Raw genomic sequence first — 19,638 nt, 5'->3', positions numbered from 1 at the left:
TACCAACAAGAATGAAATGGCTTCCCTATCACATGCACTCAATCAACAAGTTAGTCACAATAATAATACACCATGTAATTTGTCTTAGATGAGCTCATCATCCAATATTTTCATTTTTATATCTCATGTTAATCCCGTTGAGTTTCTTGGAAATCTCGATGGATTATCCATTTACCGTCAAGTCATAAAAGCGATCATCTTATGTACACACTCCCACGAACCTCACATCTTACAGCAGGATTACCAATCCAAGCTAAATCCCCCGTATTTAAACTCATAAGGTGATGTCAGGATTACCAGTCCAGGCTAAATCCCTTCTAGCGACAAACACCCTTAATGAGCTCGGATCTAAAATACCAGTCCAGGCTAAATTCAGACCCTAATCGGATTACCTGTCCGGGATAAATCCAATATGCACACATATTCTTCGGGAGGCTCGATCACTCAAGGAACACCCGTCCGAACTAGATCCTTTTTATATTTGAGATCAAAGGATTACCCGTCCGAGCTAAATCCTTTCTACAACACATGCAGGATTTCAAGTCATGTAAGCCATGGTTTATCCATCAGATTCCCTTTTCAACCTCAACCGGGACATTTATCAACATGTCATTATCAAGGATGTATTTCATAGATTTTCATGCCATCATCAAATGCAATTACCATACATTCATAAATCATGCAATTAAGCATACTATGAATTTACTTTAAGTTATCTAAACTTACCTTGTATTCATCTCGGAATTGTGTTTTGGTTATTATGAAACTTTTTGTTTTCCTTGATCAACCTCCAGAATTTGTTCCTCAGGGTCTATAAAAATAAAATTAAATTATTAACACCTCACATTATACCTTTTCAAGTGTATTTCACCCCCGGTCCAAATGACCGTTTGCCCCTACCCTTTCATATTTTTATGTTTTAGTCCCTAGGCTCGTATACTGAAATACATGCTATTTCTACCTTACCCAAGCCTAGCCGAACACTTTTCCCTCTTATGGCAGCCCATATTTTTCCATTATTTCACATTTCTACCTCATACTTTACACCTTTTGTAAAAAGGTCTTTTTAGGGGTTTTTCATGAAAATCACCTAGGAAAAGATGTTTATCACACATCCAACTTTCATATTCTTCCATAAAACATCAAAATACAAGTAACTCATGCATGGGTAAATTTTTAAACATGAACCTTAGCATGAAATATGGGTAGAAATAGAGAGAGTAAGCTACAGGGATTTCAAAAATATGAAGAACATTAAAAACGGGGTTTGGGAGCACTTAATATTGAGCTTGAAAAGCTTGAAAACCCTAGCTATGGAGAACCCCAAATTTTCGGCAGCAACATGAAAAAAATGAGCTGAGTTTTGGCTTATTATTTCCATTTTATTTCATTAAAATGCCAAATGACCAAAATGCCCTTTCTTTAAAATTTCATCCATACAAGCCCATTTTTGTCCAAAAACTTAGAAATTGGATAAATTACTCTCTAAGGACCTCTAATTAATAATATAAAGCAATTTCATACAAATTGCTTCTAGAATCCAAGTTTTGCAATTTATTCAATTCAGTCCCTAATTTCCAATTGGACACTTTACTCAAAAAATTTCTTCATGAAACTTTAACATATGCATATTCTCATATTCTAGACCTCATAATAATCATAAAATAAATATTTTAATGTCGGATTTGTGGTCCCGAAACCACTATTCCGACTAGGCTCTATTTCGGAATGTTATAGCATTTGTATAGAATGAAGGCAAAATAGTGCAGGGTGCCGTGCTAACGCCTATATACACAGGCCATGTAACTTGAGATCTTGCTCTCAAAAGAAGTAGGTCACTTTAGGCCTCTTCTAAGCAGTAGGTTAAGTACGATTTTGCTGAGGCATTATAGCAAGTAAGGGTAGATTATTAGTAATCCTAACCTTCCAATCAACATCGTAGACATTTTATCCTTTGTTGTAGTATCTTTGCCATAACTTTTTTACTTATTTATTTATTCGCTTGCATTTTATTCACCTAATTATTCTTGTAATTTCCATTTCATTTTTACTCTTTCTTTGCCTTAACATTTTCCAATAGTAGTCAGTATACATTTTGTACTTCCTTATTATTTTAATTTACCACTGTATACTTAACTCGGTTCTGCCATAATATTAATCATTATCATAACTTGACCATTTCTATACCTAATCAGATCCCTGTGGAGACAGTCTCACTTATCACTTTATTATTTGATTTGACTTGTATGCTTGCACAATTCACATATCAGATTCACAAGCCACAAGTTTTTGGCGCTGTTGCTAGGGATCTTTGGTGTAATTTGGTTTGGTTATTTTACTTAATTTCATTAGTTTATTTAACTTAGTTTCACTTAATTTCTATAGGTTTGCCATCAATGCATGAGAAGAGGCATTCCTATTAATAAAGAATATCCTTTTGACCTAGAGATCGAAAGAACTTTAAAAAAAAGTAGAAAGAACTATGAAAATTGGCTAGAAATAGGAATGATCCTAGCCTCAATGATAATTTGATTGGTCAATATGCTAATCCTCCTATTTGTAGAGTGATACTTGGTCTGAATGATAATTTGAATGGTCAAGGTGCCAATCTTCATGTTCATGGGGTGATAGATGACTGAGATAGACCAATCCGAGGCTCAATAATTTGAGCTAAAGCTATAACAACCCGATTTTAGGCCTAGTTGAAACAGTGGTTTTGAGACCACGAATCTGGCATAGAAAAACTTTTTTTTATTACATTTTTACGGTCTATAGTTTTATGGAATGATTTCGTGAAAATTTCGTTCGAAAATTTTGACGTTTGAGAACTCAATTTAGAAAAAAAGAATAAATTGTAAAAAGTGCAAAACTTGAGTTCTACATGCTAGAGATGTCTAATTGCTATGAAATTTTAAATTGAAGGTCTTAGATGGTAATTAGACCATCTATTAAGTTAGTGGGCAAAAATGGACATGGATTAGGTGAAATTTCATGTTTTATAAAAAGGGCATTTTGGTAATTTGTCAATTAAAGAAAAATAAGTAAAATAAAACCAAAATTTAGCCCATCTTCTTCTTTCTTAGCCGAAACTTGAAAGGATAAGACATAGCTAGGGCTTTTTCACTTTTCAAGCTCAATTGTAAGTCCGTTCTTGTCCCGTTTTTAATGCTCTTTACATTTTTGAAGTCGTTATCACTCAATCTATCCATTTCTACCATTAATTTGAGAAATGATTAAGGTCTAGGGTTTGAACCATGTTGGATATGTTTTTATTTTTATTTCTAATGGTAGAAAATGTATGTTTGGAATATGATAAACAACTTTTGCTAGGTGATTTTTGATGAAAATCTCAAAAGGACCTATTTGTAAAAAGGTTATAAAATATGTGTAAAAGTGTGATTAAATGAAAAATGTGGGTTGCTATAAGTATGAAATAGGATTGGATAGGCTTGGGAATTGAAGAAATTGAATCCATTTCATATTACGAGCCTAGAGACCAAAGTGTAAAAATGTTAAAGTTTAGGGGTAAAAATGTAATTTTACCATAATATTATTTTTGAACTGAATTGAGTAATGTGAATAATAAATGAGTTAAATTTGCTATTATAGGTCAAGAGAAACAAGGTTCAGACCTAGATCAGGGGAAAACCAAAGTGTTTGACGATTAGGTCCTATTTCTATTATTTTTGTACTGAGGTAAGTTTGTATGTAAATAATGCATTGTTTTAATTATGTTTTAAATGATTTATTATTGTATAAATTGCGATTGACCCTTCGACGTATTCGATAAAGTTTCGAAAAGCGTGCAATCTCGGTTGAACCTTAGGAATAAGAAGGATACAAATGTCATGACATTAGGGTTAATGAGACTATGTGTCAGACCATATCTGAGATATGGCATCGATATGAGACTTCGTGTAAGACCATAGCTAGGCTATTGACATCGATAGGAAATTACATGTAAGACCATATCTGGGATATGGCATTGGTACAGTACTGTGTGTATAGGACTCCCGAGTATCCGTTAGTATTCTAAGTGGTCCAATAGGTAATTTAACGAGTATGTCAAAGATGAATTGTGTGAAAATCCAAGTTCGAGATGACTCAGGTATGTACGTAAAACTTATACCTAATGAGCTCGTTGTATAATGAACCCTCGGTAAGGTTATGATTGAGTAAGTTTGACTATGAGATTTATAATAACATTTATGTTAGTTTACCTCATGTTAATTGTATGTTAAATGTGTGTTTATGATACTTTTCATTTGCGTAGGAACTTACTAAGCTTTATAGCTTACTCCCTTTTCTTTTCCCTTGTCTTATAGTGTTACCAAACTAGCTCGGATTTGGGTATCGTCGGAGACTCCATCACACTATCAACTGATTATTTTGGGTACCGATGAATTTGACATTTTGAGTTATGGCATGTATAGTGACTTGGTCATTTTGTTATGTGTCATAATTGATTTGGCCAAATGTGCTGGCTTATGTTGGTTGATAATTCAGTTTGTAAATGGCCATTGAAATTGGCTAATATTGGTTTAAGTATATATGCATATGATGATGTCTTCATGGATGTGGAAATTTGCATGGTTTAAGTTGATAAGTATGTGATGTTAGTATGTGATAAATGGTAGCATGTGAATAATGTGTGAATGTCTTGATTGTGGCTGAATGTAATTGCTTAGATTGGTGCTATGTTTTGTTGTGTAGGTGTGTGAACTAAAGGATGACAAAATGGCTTGGTAAATAGCCTTTTTTTTGTCCACACGGGTAGACACACAGGTGTGTGCCTAGGCCATGTGTGACACACGGCTTGCCCCATAGGCGTGTGTTCTGGTCGTGTGTCCCTGGCACCTTAATTGTTGTAAAATAGTATGCTCAGTATCGAGCACACAGGAAGAGACATGGCTATGTGCCTCAGCCGTGTGGATGACACGGCCCCAGGCACGGGCGTGTGAAGCCTGTACCTATTTTATGAAAAATTATGAAAATTAAATCGACCACACGACCTATTCACAGGAGCGTCTGTATTGGCCATGTGACTTCAATTTGTTCTTGGGTGACAAACAGAGAGTTACACGGGTTAGGGACACAAGCATGTATGACCACACGGCCTACCCACAAGGGCGTGTCCCAAAGCCACACGAGAGTGTGACCCCTGTTTAGTGAAAACTTTTCTAACTATTGTAAAATTTTCTAAAGTTCTTGGTTCAGTCCCAAACCACTTTCAATGTATGTTTTGGGCCTCGTAGGCTCGTTTTAGGGACAATATGAATGTATATGAAAAGTTTTAAACTTGGATGGAAATTTACGTCTCTGTAATGCCCCTAACTCGTATCCGTCACTGGAATAGGGTTACGAGGTATTACCAGACTTATACATTATCATTTATACAAAACAGAGTCATAAAATTTGCATTCCAAATCAATTATTTTTTAAATTTCATCATAAAGTCCCTAATATGGGCCTACGGGGCCCAATAAATGCTTTGGAAATGTTTCGGAACAAAACTAGCAACTTTGGAATTTTTCCTTGAAGATAGGGGCACACGCCTGTGTGGCCTGGGACATGGCTGTGTGGCCAGCCCGTGGGAATCCCATGGCCGTGTAGCCAACCCGTGTGGAATTCTGGCTTGCAATTTCTTAAGTATTAGAGGGGCACACAGCCTGGGCACACGCCCATGTGGCTAGGCCGTGTGGTAAATTGATTTTTAACCATTTTTAAGCCATTTTCACACATTTTTGACACAAAACCATGCTTAAAACCCGTGTCCTTCACGTGACCATGACACACGACCGTGTCTTTTTCCCGTGTACTATCCTGACTTCACATTTAAGGATGCAGGGGACACACGGTCATATCACACGGCCGTGGGCTTACCGTGTGTCAGACACAGCCTAGACACACGCCCGTGTGTCTAGCCATGTGGACTAAAATAGACCATTTAAGACCACTTTTCTCACCCTCATACTAACCTCCTGCATAAAAAAAAACATATTGATATACTAATACAGTCCAACCAATCAACCAATTCAAACCAAAACATGCGGATTTCATTATCTAATATAACTAACACATTCAACTTACATATATACTTAATCATTCATGCAATTACATTAACAAATCAACCCATATACATGCCATATAAATAAAAAAAATTGTTTAATAAAATCTACCAAAGTAAATCTGGATAGTGTGATACTTGATGTAGATCAGATCCTCCTATGTATATAAGTCAATCTACAAAATAAATAACATACACAAGTAAGCTTATAGAAGCTTAGTAAGCTCATAGGCATAAAATATAAATCTTACCAAACATTGTACACAAACATATATCTTTTAATTTAACTAATTCATCCTGTAAATCGCAAATTCATTAATAAACTCGTTTGAATAATTTCCATGTTGCTATTCACAAATTTAACTCATTTGGGCCCATTTCTCATCACTTCCATTGTCAAATTAGGGAACAGTAATGGAATTGAGTGCTTCACTATCACATTGCCATGGTAAAACCATGGACTTGCACATAGTCACATATCACACACCGAAGCCATAGCCTTACCATGGTCTTACACGGATCATATATAATATCGATGCCATATCCCAGATATGATCTTATAAGAAATCACATTATCACATCACACCGACGCCATAGCCCAGCTTTGGTCTTATACGGGAACACATATCACATTGTACCGATGCCATAGCCCAACTATGGTCTTATACGGGAACACATATCACATCTTTTCCGTCAATTCATCATGGTCATAAAATGAAAGCACTTAAAACTATTGTTCCAACTAATTTGTACTTTTAGTTAAACATTATTTAGTAATTAATACAATTTGATAGTATTCATCTACAATAAGGTACCTTGGCAATCATAAGATTTTCATAATAAAACATTGAACTTAATTTTCCATATGAACTTACCTGAGCTAATTTGCAAAAGTCGTAGAAATTCAGGGACTATTCTTGTAATTTTTCCTTTCCACGATTCACTTCATTTTCTTGATCTATAATTATAAAATTGTTCCCTCATTAGAATCTATTTCAATTCTATTCTACTTCACAATTTATGCCCTTAAATTTTTAAAATTACACTATTACCCCAAACTTTTTAATTTTTACAATTTAGTCCTGCTTAATTTATTCATCGATTGAGCTAATTCCTCTCAAATAACACTTTATCAAGACATTATAAACTACTTCAAAGCCTTTAACACTCAAAATTTCATTACAAAACCCTAATTCCAACAACATTCACAATTAAATCCTAAAAATCAATTTCTATAAAAATCTCTTCATAAAATCATCATATAATAAAATTAAAACCTCAATTCCATGATAAATCATCATAAACTTTCAACACTTATTCCTGGAAACTTTCAAAATTATCAATGAAATCAATAACTAATGAATTAAACAAGTGGACCTAGTTGTAAAAGTCTAAAAAACACAAAAATTACAAGAAATAATCAAGAATTGAGCTTACATATAATAAAAATATGAGAGACCAGCTTAATATAACCCTTCAATGGTGTTTTTGCTGGAGAGGATGAAGAAAAATGAAGAAAACTCTAGATTTCATAATTTAATTCAATTTTTAACTATTAAATTTTAACTAAATTACCAATTTACCCTTAGTTCACACCTAATTTCTGATTTTTCTTCTTTTATGCCGCGTCATGCTTTTATTTTAGGCATATTTATGCCTCAAATCCTTCTTATTTATTACTTATGCTATTTCATCATTTCCCACAGTTTTAAAACTTATTCAATTTAGTCCTTTTTACCCAATTGACTACTGAAACCTTAAAATTTCTTGACGAAACTTTAATACTAACTTATTAACACTCCATAAATATTTATAAAAATATTTATGGCTCGATTTAATATTTCGAGATCTCGAAACCTCTTTTTCACTTCCAAATTGTTTAGTATTTATTATAAAATATTATTCACTATTTCAATCATTTTCCTAACTTCACATCTAACTTATTTTTATTAAATTAGTAATATTTTCTACTCATTTGTCGGAGTTTGTGATCTTAAATCACTATTCCGACATCACTGAAATTTGGGCCGTTACAACTCTCCCCCCTTCAGGAAATTTTATCCTCGAAATGTCGTACCTAAAAACAAATGCGGATACTGTGATCTCATAGATTCCTCCATTTCCCAGGTTGCCTCTTCCAATCCATGTCGATGCCGTAATTCTTTTACTAACGGTACTTGTTTATTCCGTAGCTCTTTAACTTCCCAAGCTAATATTTTCACTAGTTCCTCCAAATAAGTCATATCTGATTATAACTCTATCTCGGTATGAGGAATCACATGTGAAGGGTCTGATCTATACCGTCTCAACATAGATACATGAAACATTATGGGCTTTCTCAAGTTCCGGAGGCAAGGCCAATCTATAAGCTACTGGATCAATTCTCTCAATGACCTCATACGGCCCAATAAATCGTGGACTAAGCTTTCCCTTTCTACCAAACCGTAGAACTTTCTTCCACAGGGAAACTTTTAAGAACACACGATCACCCACATTGAACTCTATATCTCTTCTTTTCAAATCTGCATACGACTTCTAACGATTAGAAGCAGCTTTCATACTTTCTCGAATAATCCAAATTTTCTCTTGAGTTTCCCGAATCAAATCCACTCCCATTAATTTCGATTCACTTAATTCTGACCAATACAACGGGGTTTTACATTTTCTTCCATACAGAGCTTCAAACGGTGCCATTTTAATACTAGCTTGATAAATATTATTATAAGAAAATTCAGCTAAAGGTAAATACCTTTCCCAACTACCACCGAACTCAAGTATACAACACCTCAACATATCTTCCAAAATCTGAATCACTCACTTTGATTGCCCGTCGGTCTGAGGATGAAAAGCTATGCTGAAGTTTAACTTGGTGCCCAAAGCTTCTTGTAATTTACCCCAAAATCTCGAAGTAAACCTCGGATCTCGATTAGAAATAATAGACGTCAGCACTCCATGTAATCTCACAATTTCTGACACATATAATTCCGCTAATTTTTCAAGCTGAAAATCTGTTCTAACCGGAATAAAATGCGCTGATTTAGTCAATCTGTCCACTATCACCCAAATTGAATCTTTCTTCTTCGGAGTCACAGGCAACCTAGATACAAAATCCATCGTCACATGTTCCCACTTCTATTCTGGAATCATTATAGGTTGTAATTACCTGTAGGTACCTAATGTTTTGCTTTTAGTTGTTGACAGATCAAACATTTAGCCACAAATTCACAAATTTCCCATTTCATACCAGGCCACCAATACATTTTCTTCAAATCACAATACATCTTTGTACTACCCGGATGAATCGAGTACATGCTACTATAAGCTTCTGATAAAATGTCATTTTTCAAATTTGAATTATTCGAAACACAAATTCTATTGCGATAGTATAACATACCACTATCATCAATAGAGTATTCTGAGTTCAAGTTGTCTTGAACCATCTGTCGTTTCAACACCAAATTCGGGTCTTCATCTTGCAACTCCCGAATTCGTTGAAAGAATACTGGTTTTGACTTTAATTCTGCTACCACAAAACCATCTTCATTAACCGACAAATGAGCATTTAATGCCCGAAGAGCAAATAATGACGATTTTCGACTAAGTGCATCTGCTACTACATTTGCCTTTCCCGGATGGTAGTCAATGACAAGATCGTAGTCTTTCAATAGCTCTAGCCATCGCCTCTGTCTCAAGCTCAGCTCTTTCTGCGACATTAAATACTTCAAACTTTTATGGTCTGTATACACATAACATTTCTCCCCATATAAGTAGTGTCTCCAGATTTTTAAAGCAAATACAATAGCAGCTAACTCAAGATCATATGTAGGGTAGTTTCTCTCATGTGATTTCAATTTTTGAGAAGCATATGCTACCACTTTTCTTGATTGCATCAGTACACAGCCTAAACCATTCTAAGATGCATCATTATATACCACATACGACACACCTAATTCAGGCTGAGTTAACACTTGAGGCTCTATCAATATTTTCTTCAACTGATCAAAACTTCGTTGACACTCATCAGACCATACAAATTTAACATTCTTCTGTAGTAACTGTGTTATCAGTGAAGCAATCATTGAAAAGTCTTTCACAAATCGATGGTAGTAACCGGCTAATCCAAGAAAACTTTGACTTCCATAACATTCTTTCGAGTTTTCCAATTAATCACTACTGACATCTTGCTCAGATCTACTCGTATACTATCAGCCGACACAATGTGACCTAAGAATCCCACTTCATGAAGTCAAAATTCACATTTTTTGAATTTTACATATAATTGTTTTTCCCTCAAAATCTGCAGTACAATTCTCAAGTGCTGAGCATGCTCGAATGCTATCTTTGAATAGATCAATATATCGTTAATAAACATAACCAAAAATCTATCCAGTTAAGACTAAAAAATTCGTTTCATTAAATCCATGAAAGCAGCAGGAGCATTTGTCAAACCAAATGGCATAACTAAGAACTTGTAATGACCATATCGAGTTCTAAAAGCTATTTTAGGCACATCATATTCCTTTACCTTTAACTGACAATACCCAGATTTGAGATCTATTTTCAAAAACACCACAGCATCCTTAAGCTGATCGAATAAATCATCAATACGAGGCAAAGGATATTTATTTTTAATCGTTACCTGATTCAACTGCCTGTAATCTATACACAACCTTAATGAACCATCCTTTTTTTTCACAAATAAGACAGGTGAACCCCATGGCGACATACTTGGTCTGATAAACTCTTTGTCCAACAACTCTTGTAACAGTGTCTTCAACTCTTTTAATTCTGCTGGAGTCATTTTATACGGTGTCACTGATATGGGAGCTGTTCCCGGAAGCAGATCTATCACAAACTCAACCTCTCTATCGGGTGGTAAACCTGGTAATTCTTCAGGAAATACATCCATGAATTCATTCACAACCAGTAATTGTTCTAACTTTGATCTAAAACTATGATTATTGAGAATGTAGGCTAAATATGCCTCATTTCCTGTACGCAACAATTTCTGAGCAGAAATAGATGAAATTCTAACAGTATCACCTAAATTTCCAGACTCAACCAAACTTGTAACACCCCGTACCCGAGTCCGTTACCGGAGTCGAACACAAGGTGCACACAGACTTAACTTAATTATTTTCACAGTCCATTTAAAAATTTCCGGAAAAGTTTGTTCTTTCACGTCCTTTATCGCTTTTAAAAATCATATCTTGAGTTTCAAAGCTTTAAAATCAATTTCGTAATTTTTCCCTGAAATTAGACTCATATGTCCATATAAATATTTTTTTCTAGAATTTTGGTCCAACCAATTAGTACAGTTTATTAGTTAAATTCTCCCGATTCATGAGGATCGACTACACCGACCTTCGCAGATTACGACTTGGATATCTCCACATGGGGCTTCAATATTGATGCCGTTTGTTTCTATAGAAACTAGACTCAAATAGAAATCTATACATATATGGCATGACTCCTAATTATCTCTATTACACATAATAGCTTGGACGAAATGCATTCTCGCCAGATCGGCTAAGCCTCACAAATTTTCGTTCATAGTCAGAATCGACATAGAACCTTGCTTAAGATCAAGAAATTCCTTCGCTTTTGGTCGATGAATCTCGACTAATATACTTTTTGAACTCGGTTTGAAAGAATTCCCAAGTCACTTGCTCTCTAGGCACCACAGTCGAGTACTCCACCAATAGTAGGCGGAATCACGTAGCAAGGAGATGGTACACTTTAAGCACTCATCGGTGTACAAGATAGCTCATCGAGCACCGGATAGTGTTGTCCAACCAAAATTCAGCTCGCTTCGGCATCATCATCATCCGTAGCTTTAAATTCGGTGGCCCCATGTTTTGAATCTCATCGATTTGGGGCTTACTTGACCTTATTTGGTCGATTCCACGGAGGTATTATAGGTGCGGGGTTTCATTTGTCGGGAATGGAGGTTGTGGAACAGTAGTGTTAGTTCGAATGTATTGGTTAAACCAATCATTCATCACACTATAAAAGGCTTGCCTAGCCTCATCATTCGGATTGTTGGCCATAGGTTGAGAGTCCGCGTTTTGTCCCTTCTTGCGGGAGCAGCGCCACACTCTCCACATCATCAGCTATCGCTCGGTTGGGATCGGGATCCATTACTATAAATAAACACAAGTTCAAACGCCGTAAATCACCACACTATCATATAATCACATAAAATGACATGTATAGCTAGACCCCAAACGCATTACGGTAGTCCTAGAATCGACTAAACCGTGGCTCGATACCAATAAAATTGTAACACCCTGAACCGAGACCATCGCGATTGTCGGACACGAGGGTTAACAAGCCAAATCCACATATTTCGCCCACCAATTGACATTTCCAGTCAGGCTGGAAAACTGCGTCACTGTCGCCTTAAAAATCATATCTCGAGTTTCAAAACTCGGAAACTGGTTTCGTAAATTTTCCCTGAATTTAGACTCATATATCCATCCATGGATTTATTTCTATAATTTTTGGTCGGGCCAATTGGTACATTTTATTAGTTAAAGTCACCCATGTTACAGGGATCGGCTGCTCTGACCTCCGCGCGTTACAACTTGAATATCTCTCTGTACAGGGCTTTAATACTGGTGCTGTTTGTTTCTAATGAAACTAGACTCAAAATGGAATCTGTACATATAAGGCATGACTCCTAATTCTTTCTGGATAATTTATAGTAAATTTTTAAAGTTGCGACAGGGGACCCAGAAACCGTTCTGGCCCTGTCTCACAATAGCTTTAATATCTCTTAACATGTGACTCCTATGACCGTTTCGTTTCTTCCATATGAAAGTAGACTCATCAAGGTTCATTTACATAGCTTATTCACTATTTAATACCACTCCTACAAATTTTGGTGATTTTCACATTCACGTCACTGCAGCTGGCAGCATCTGTTTTAAGGTAGGTCTTACCTATTTTGTAGTCTCCATGAACCAACTAGTCTTGCCATACATAGGTTCACATATGATCATTTTAACCATACCAATGGCTGATCATGTGACCAACACTCCCATTTCCAATCCATAATCACATCATGACACCATATATATATATACAAACCGCAAATAGTCTAAGTTCGTACTTCACTTTTACGAGCCATTTTCGCATGGCCGTACACATATACATCACAACATATTTGAACCAACAAGGGGTAGTCCTATACATGCCATTTCAAGGTTCAACCAAAAATTTATACCAAAATGGAGGCTTTGATAGTGTAGATGACTTCGACTTTAATGATCCCGAATCCGATTGCTATCGAGCAAAATCTATAAAACAGAGAGCCAAAGTAACGGGGTAAGCATTTTTATGCTTAGTAAGCCTCAAGGAATAAAATCAGCTTTAATTAAAGCAATACATTCACATAGCCAAATGCATCATTTCATTAATACGCATTCACATAATCATTCTTACTTCACACTTCATCATTATATACTTTCACAAGGTATCAACCAATTCAATAGCTGAAATTCGTTAGTCGATTGAGCGAATGTTGCTCAAGCATGTCGACTTTTCCAATGCACATATAATCATACCTTATTCTTTGGGCTTTTCGAGCGTACTAATGGAATTTATTACAGCAGCCAACACTCACCTCCAGCCCAAGCTTCTTCAGAATACAACCGGATATAACCACGTGCACGAATGCCTTGGTCTTAGCCCGGATAGAACGACTTGCACGAATGCCTTGGTCTTAGCCGGATGTAGCCACTAGCACAATTGCCTTCGGTCTTAACCGGATATAATTTCCAGCATAAATGTCGTCGGGACTTAGCCGGATATCATTCAATTGCTCATGCACACATACATCAATAATCATTAGACATTCATGTTTCATTTTCGTTACTAAGGCTCAAACACAAATGTAATCACTAGCATAATCGCCTTGGGACTTAGCCGGGTATCATTCAAATACTCATACACACATAAATCAATAATCATTACACATCCATATTTCATTTCACATAATTCAAGTAGGGTCACTTCTTGAGGACTTACCTCGGATGTTGTCGAAGCGGCTTTTACGGCTATTCGATCACTTTTCCTTCCCTTGTCCAATTGTGGCCGTCTAAGCTCTTGAGCTAATTCAAACAAATTCAATTTATTAAAACCTCATTATGCTAGCTTATGGCGAATATGACAAGGAGTTTAAATGGTCATATGGCCACCCTTTAGCTTGAATACACAATGGTCATGCACATTTTATACTACATCAAGCAATTCAATACAATTCATTCAAGCATCAAGGAAAAGCTAAGGCCATCAATAGGCTACCTAAGGCGAATATACTTGTCCAATTTGAGGCCAATTGTACACTTAATACCACACAAAAACAGCATGCATTTTACTAGTTAATGTTTTACATATTGTGGCTCAATACTTATAATATAGCATCAAGCACTCATATGGCCGATTATACTTAGTCATACTTGCACCAAATCAACAATAAATTCCAAAATTTCCACATCATATGTGTACTAGGCGAATGTACTTGCAATTTCACAAACATTCTTCAACATTTTCTTCTTTAAACAAACATATTCATCACTTACTTCATAACCAAAACATCATGTGCAAACATATATATACATATATGTGCATGGTCAATTTCAAGGTGTCCCTAGCCATCCAAAACACAAATTTTAACTAACATGCAAGAAGCATGAACCATGCTCATGAATGCATCATGGCGAATACATCACAATCATGCCCTTTTCAACTTCAATCATGGTTAAACAAAAGAAAACTCAATGTCTTACTCAAGATGGCTACAAAGAAATTTCAAGAGTAGACAATCCATCATTGCATGCATCATCATCAAGCTTCACACTTAGCATGCAATGGCTTTATCACAATATCAACTTTGACCAAATACCACTTCCATGGCATAACAAGGATTTGAACCATGGCTAACATGAACATCAAGTTGGCAACTAAAACATGCATGAATCTCATGACACAACCTCATACATACCTTAATCTTGGTGCAAGTTTAGCCAAATCTCCTTCTAGATCTCTTCTAAACAAATAAAATGAAGCAAAAATCTCTTCTTCCCTTAGTATTTTCGGCCAAAAGGAGAGAACAAGGATGAACAAAAATTTTTGTTTTCCTTCTTAGTTGCACGGCAATGGGGGAATGCTACACTCTCACACACATTTTTTTTTGTTTCTCTTCCCACATCTAATTATTAATCATTTCTTTCATGCTCTATTAACAAAACATGTTTCAACATGTTTTCTTTGCCCATAACCCATGTCATGGCCGGCCACCACCTATAAAAGGGGGAATTTGACATGCAAGTCCATTATTTTGCATGCATGCTTTAATTAGTCATCACACATTTCCCTATCGTACTTTCTAAGTTCACTACTAAGTCCTTTCTAGTGGAATTCACCTTTATAACACTAAATCAATCATAAAAAAAAATGTCATACATGAGCATACACATATTATAGGCATCAAAATAAATTTTAAATTATTTTTATGCCTCATTTTTGTGGTCCCGAAACCACATTCCGACTAGGGTCAATTTTGGGCTGTCACAGTGAGAGGAACACTTAATATTACCATGCTATTGTTAATAGGAAAAGAGCCAAAAATAGAATCCTGGATATTAATGATAAAGATGGTAATTTGGTAAAGACTCAAGCATATTTGAAATGATTATTTCAGGAATTTTTTAATGATCTTTACATGGATGGTTGCTCCAAATCCATGGAAGCAATCATGGTTGAGCTTCAACCATTAAAATTGTTGTACATCCCTAAAAGACTTCAAGACAGATAATTAGATCCAGTTACTAATCTTGAGATTAAGGAAGCAGTATTTAGTATCAGATTTTTCAGGGCTCCTGGCCCTAACGAAAAGCCAACAATATTTTTTTAGGAAAATTAGGACACAGTGGGATCACTTCTTATTGAAGCTTGTTTCTCATTCTTTCAAAAGCGTAAAGTTCTTAAAGAAATGAGAAGAACTTTTATTGCTCTAATTCTAAAAACTAATAACCCATAAAAGGTAAACCAATTTAGACTAATAAGTCTCTACAATGTTGTTTATAAAACAATTGCAAAGGTTATTGTTGCAAGGATGAAGCAAATAATAGATTATCTTATTTCTTCGTATCAAAATGCATTTGTTGGGAGAAGAAAAATTAGTGATAATAGCCCTATTAGAGTTCAACTAATTCAAGTGGTGAAAAAGAAATTAAAGGGCAAAGAATTCTTTGGGGCCTTAAAATTGGATAGAATTAATTAGAAGTTACTAGAAGCTATATTGAGAATCAGTGGATCTAGCGATTATTGGACTAACATAACTGTGAAATGTGTTATATCAATGTCTTACAAGGCCCTTTGTAATACACAAGGTGATCCACTATCACCGTATGTTTTCATTTTATGTCAAAATGTTCTTTCATTAGGGAAGAAAAACTACAGGGTTTGAAAATGAGTAGGCAAAGTACTCCTATCTTGCATCTCTTGTTTGCAGACGACTGCTATATATTCTTTAAATTAAACTGAGAGACATTCTCAAGAAATTTTATGAATAGTCTAGACTAAAAATCAACTTAGAAAAATCCAAGCTCATAGTTAGAAACAATTGCCATCTGAAGTTGAAAAAGAATGCTCAGGAACATTTTACAAGTAAAAGTTACTAAGGAAGCAAGGAGATATTTGGGATTAAACCTTCGATAGAGCAAATTCGTCAGTAAGATGGAAACAAAATTAGCATAAACAGAGATAAGTACAACCTTATCAAATCTGTCTTATTAAGCCCTCAAAAAAGTTTGCTCAAAGATTGACCAAATCATAAGAAATTTTTGGTGGAGCCAAGGTGAAAATGAAAGAAAATTACATTTTATAAGTCAGAACAACATTTTTAGATTGAAGATGAAGGTTGTTTTAAGATTCAAGAAAACAGAAAATATGAATAGAGCGATGCTAGCAAAGCAAGCATAAAGAGTTTCTAATGAGGAGAATAGAATTATTTAAGATACATTAGTAAAGAAATATTATGGCAATTCTAATTTCACGAATGCTAACCCGAAAAAGAATCAATCATGGGTGCGGAAAATATTTGGTAGTGTTAGAATTTGGGAACCGCCAGCCCAAGTGACCCGATAGGATCTGGATCTCTGACTCGGATGGGCCTGACCCGAAAGAAGAACGTTCACCTATAGGCATAGTTAGTTGAGGACCTCTCGAGAATATTGGATGTTCACAAAGATAACTCTCACGAAAAGCCTACAAGGAAAGCTCGCATATGCCTCACAAGAACGAGGTCACAAGCTATGTCCATAGAGGGGATCACGAGCCCTGTAAGAGATCCCTACTCGTGACTAGAGGGTAAGAGGCTCATTGGGGGAGTTAGTCCTAAGTTCAGAAAAGACCGCGTGCTCTATGGACACACATCCAATAAGCTAAGGGACGCCCAGAAAATGTCAGTACCATTGGGCCCAAAATCGAAAAACTATTGGGCCTTATTGTGAGCTGCAATAGTAGCAGTAGAAACATGTATAAATACCCTATATGTTACCCTTAATAAGACACAAGAAAAATATTACTTAAAAATTAGTGCGGTGACGTAGACTACTTGCGACTGGTAGATTTTCCCCAGTTTGATTCAGTTCTCTTCAACTTAAAGCAAAAAAAAAATGACTCACCTAAATGAGACTTTTCCCTTTATCCCCTCCTTTGGTCAAGTAGGAGCGTTGGGTTCCGACCCCTAACATGACGAGACAAACTTGTTTGCAGCTTAGTATACTGACAGACCTGAAAACCTCAACAATACAGTATATCAAGGGCCTTCTCCTCCCTTGGACCTTAATCTCTCATCGGGCCAAGGAATGTCCTCTTCCCTTAACCAAGAACAACCCCCCGCCATAGTTCTTGGCCTTCTAGAAGCAGATAAAGTTCATGAACAGATGGTTGTACAAGAAGCACAATTTGTAGAATAGTAAGCCTTTCAACAAGAGTTACTAAGGTAAAATGAGGAACTATGCAAAAAGGCATATTCTTACAACTTGTGATCCCAAGGAATTGCCAACACCGAAGATGAAGCCCCCGGTACCCAGGTGAAGGAGTGGCTGAACGAAATGGACGAGCTTCATCGTGATGTACGAGCTTTGCACACTAAGTCACGAAACATGGATTGGTTGTTCTGTTTTAACAACCCGTTAGCCCTCAAAATCGTGCCAGTAAGCTTTCCCCTCGATTCCAAGGTACCTAAGGATATGTTTGAGGGAAGAAAGGATCCACGAGCCCGTATAATACAATATAATGATTATATGAATGTGTTAAGGGCATCAGACTCAGCCAAATACAAGGCCTTCTCTACTATGCTGAAAGCAAGTGTCAAGGACTGGTATCTCTCCCTCAGCAAGGCTCAGTTCGCAACTTCTCACAACTGGGGAAAATGTTCTTGGAAAGGTTTAGGGCCCATTAAGCAATCATGAACACAATATGAACACACTCATGGGGCTGATATTTGTAAAACAGAAAGAAGGTGAGTCCCTTCAAGACAATGTAAAGAGGTTTAATTAGCTACACTCAACACAAAAAAATAAAAGATAAGTGGTAAAACAGATGCCTTCATTATTGACGTTTAGAATGACAACGTACAATACTCATTCACAGACAATAGACTGTAAAGCCTAGCCGACCTGTACGAGTGGGCCCATAAGTTCATAGAGTCGAAAGTAACTAAGAGAGCATCGCGGGTCAGCTTTCAAAGGGAGGATAAACAACCCAAAAGTAGAGAAGGGCAATGCACTAGGACCTTAACCCAAGCAATGCACTTAAAAACCCGTAGAGGTACCAGTAAGAGCATGTAAGGCATTAACCCTCTAGGGCAGGTTTAAGGCTTACACCCTATTGAATGCTACATGAGTTTACATTATTAACCAAGTAAAGAGCTTGAGAATCCTTCCCAAACCACCTCCGATGCGAAGTACTGAATGAAAGATGAATTTTAAGGACCGATGGGCCTTCCATGATAACATGAGGCATAAGATCGAGGACTATTTCACGCTAAACGATGCCATAGAAGTAGTGGTCCAAAATGATGAACTTGTTGAGTTCATAAATTGGGGAGGTCCGCAATAAGGCCAAAGTTTGCAAGGACTGGATCCCAAGGAAAAACAAAGGGTGTGATGCACCATTCATGTAATCATAGGCACCAACGATGAGTGGATACAATCAAGCACAAAGGACGAGCAAACAAAAGGGGTATGATGTCACTTAGTGCCTTGAAGAGGCCGCGACACTAGGAAAAAATGTGGAGTTCAGAAGTGATGACGATAAGCTAATCCGTGATGAAGAAAGGAACGATGCAATGGTAGTTTCAACTGCGGTAGCAAGCTTCACAGTTAAGAGGATACTTGTTGATAGTGGTAGCGTAGTGGAAGTCCTACATTAGAAAGCATATAAGAAAATGGGTTTAAAAGAACAGTCCTTATCTGCAGCCAACCCTCTATAACACTTCGCAAACCACCCTGTCGAGGTAAAGGGCGCTATCACGTTGTCGTTCACCTTAGATGACG

Source organism: Gossypium arboreum, chromosome 1 (assembly GCF_025698485.1).
Source record: "Gossypium arboreum isolate Shixiya-1 chromosome 1, ASM2569848v2, whole genome shotgun sequence".
Classification (NCBI taxonomy): Eukaryota; Viridiplantae; Streptophyta; class Magnoliopsida; order Malvales; family Malvaceae; genus Gossypium; species Gossypium arboreum.
The sequence above is the reverse complement of the archived record's forward strand: the minus strand, read 5'-3'. Positions refer to the sequence as shown.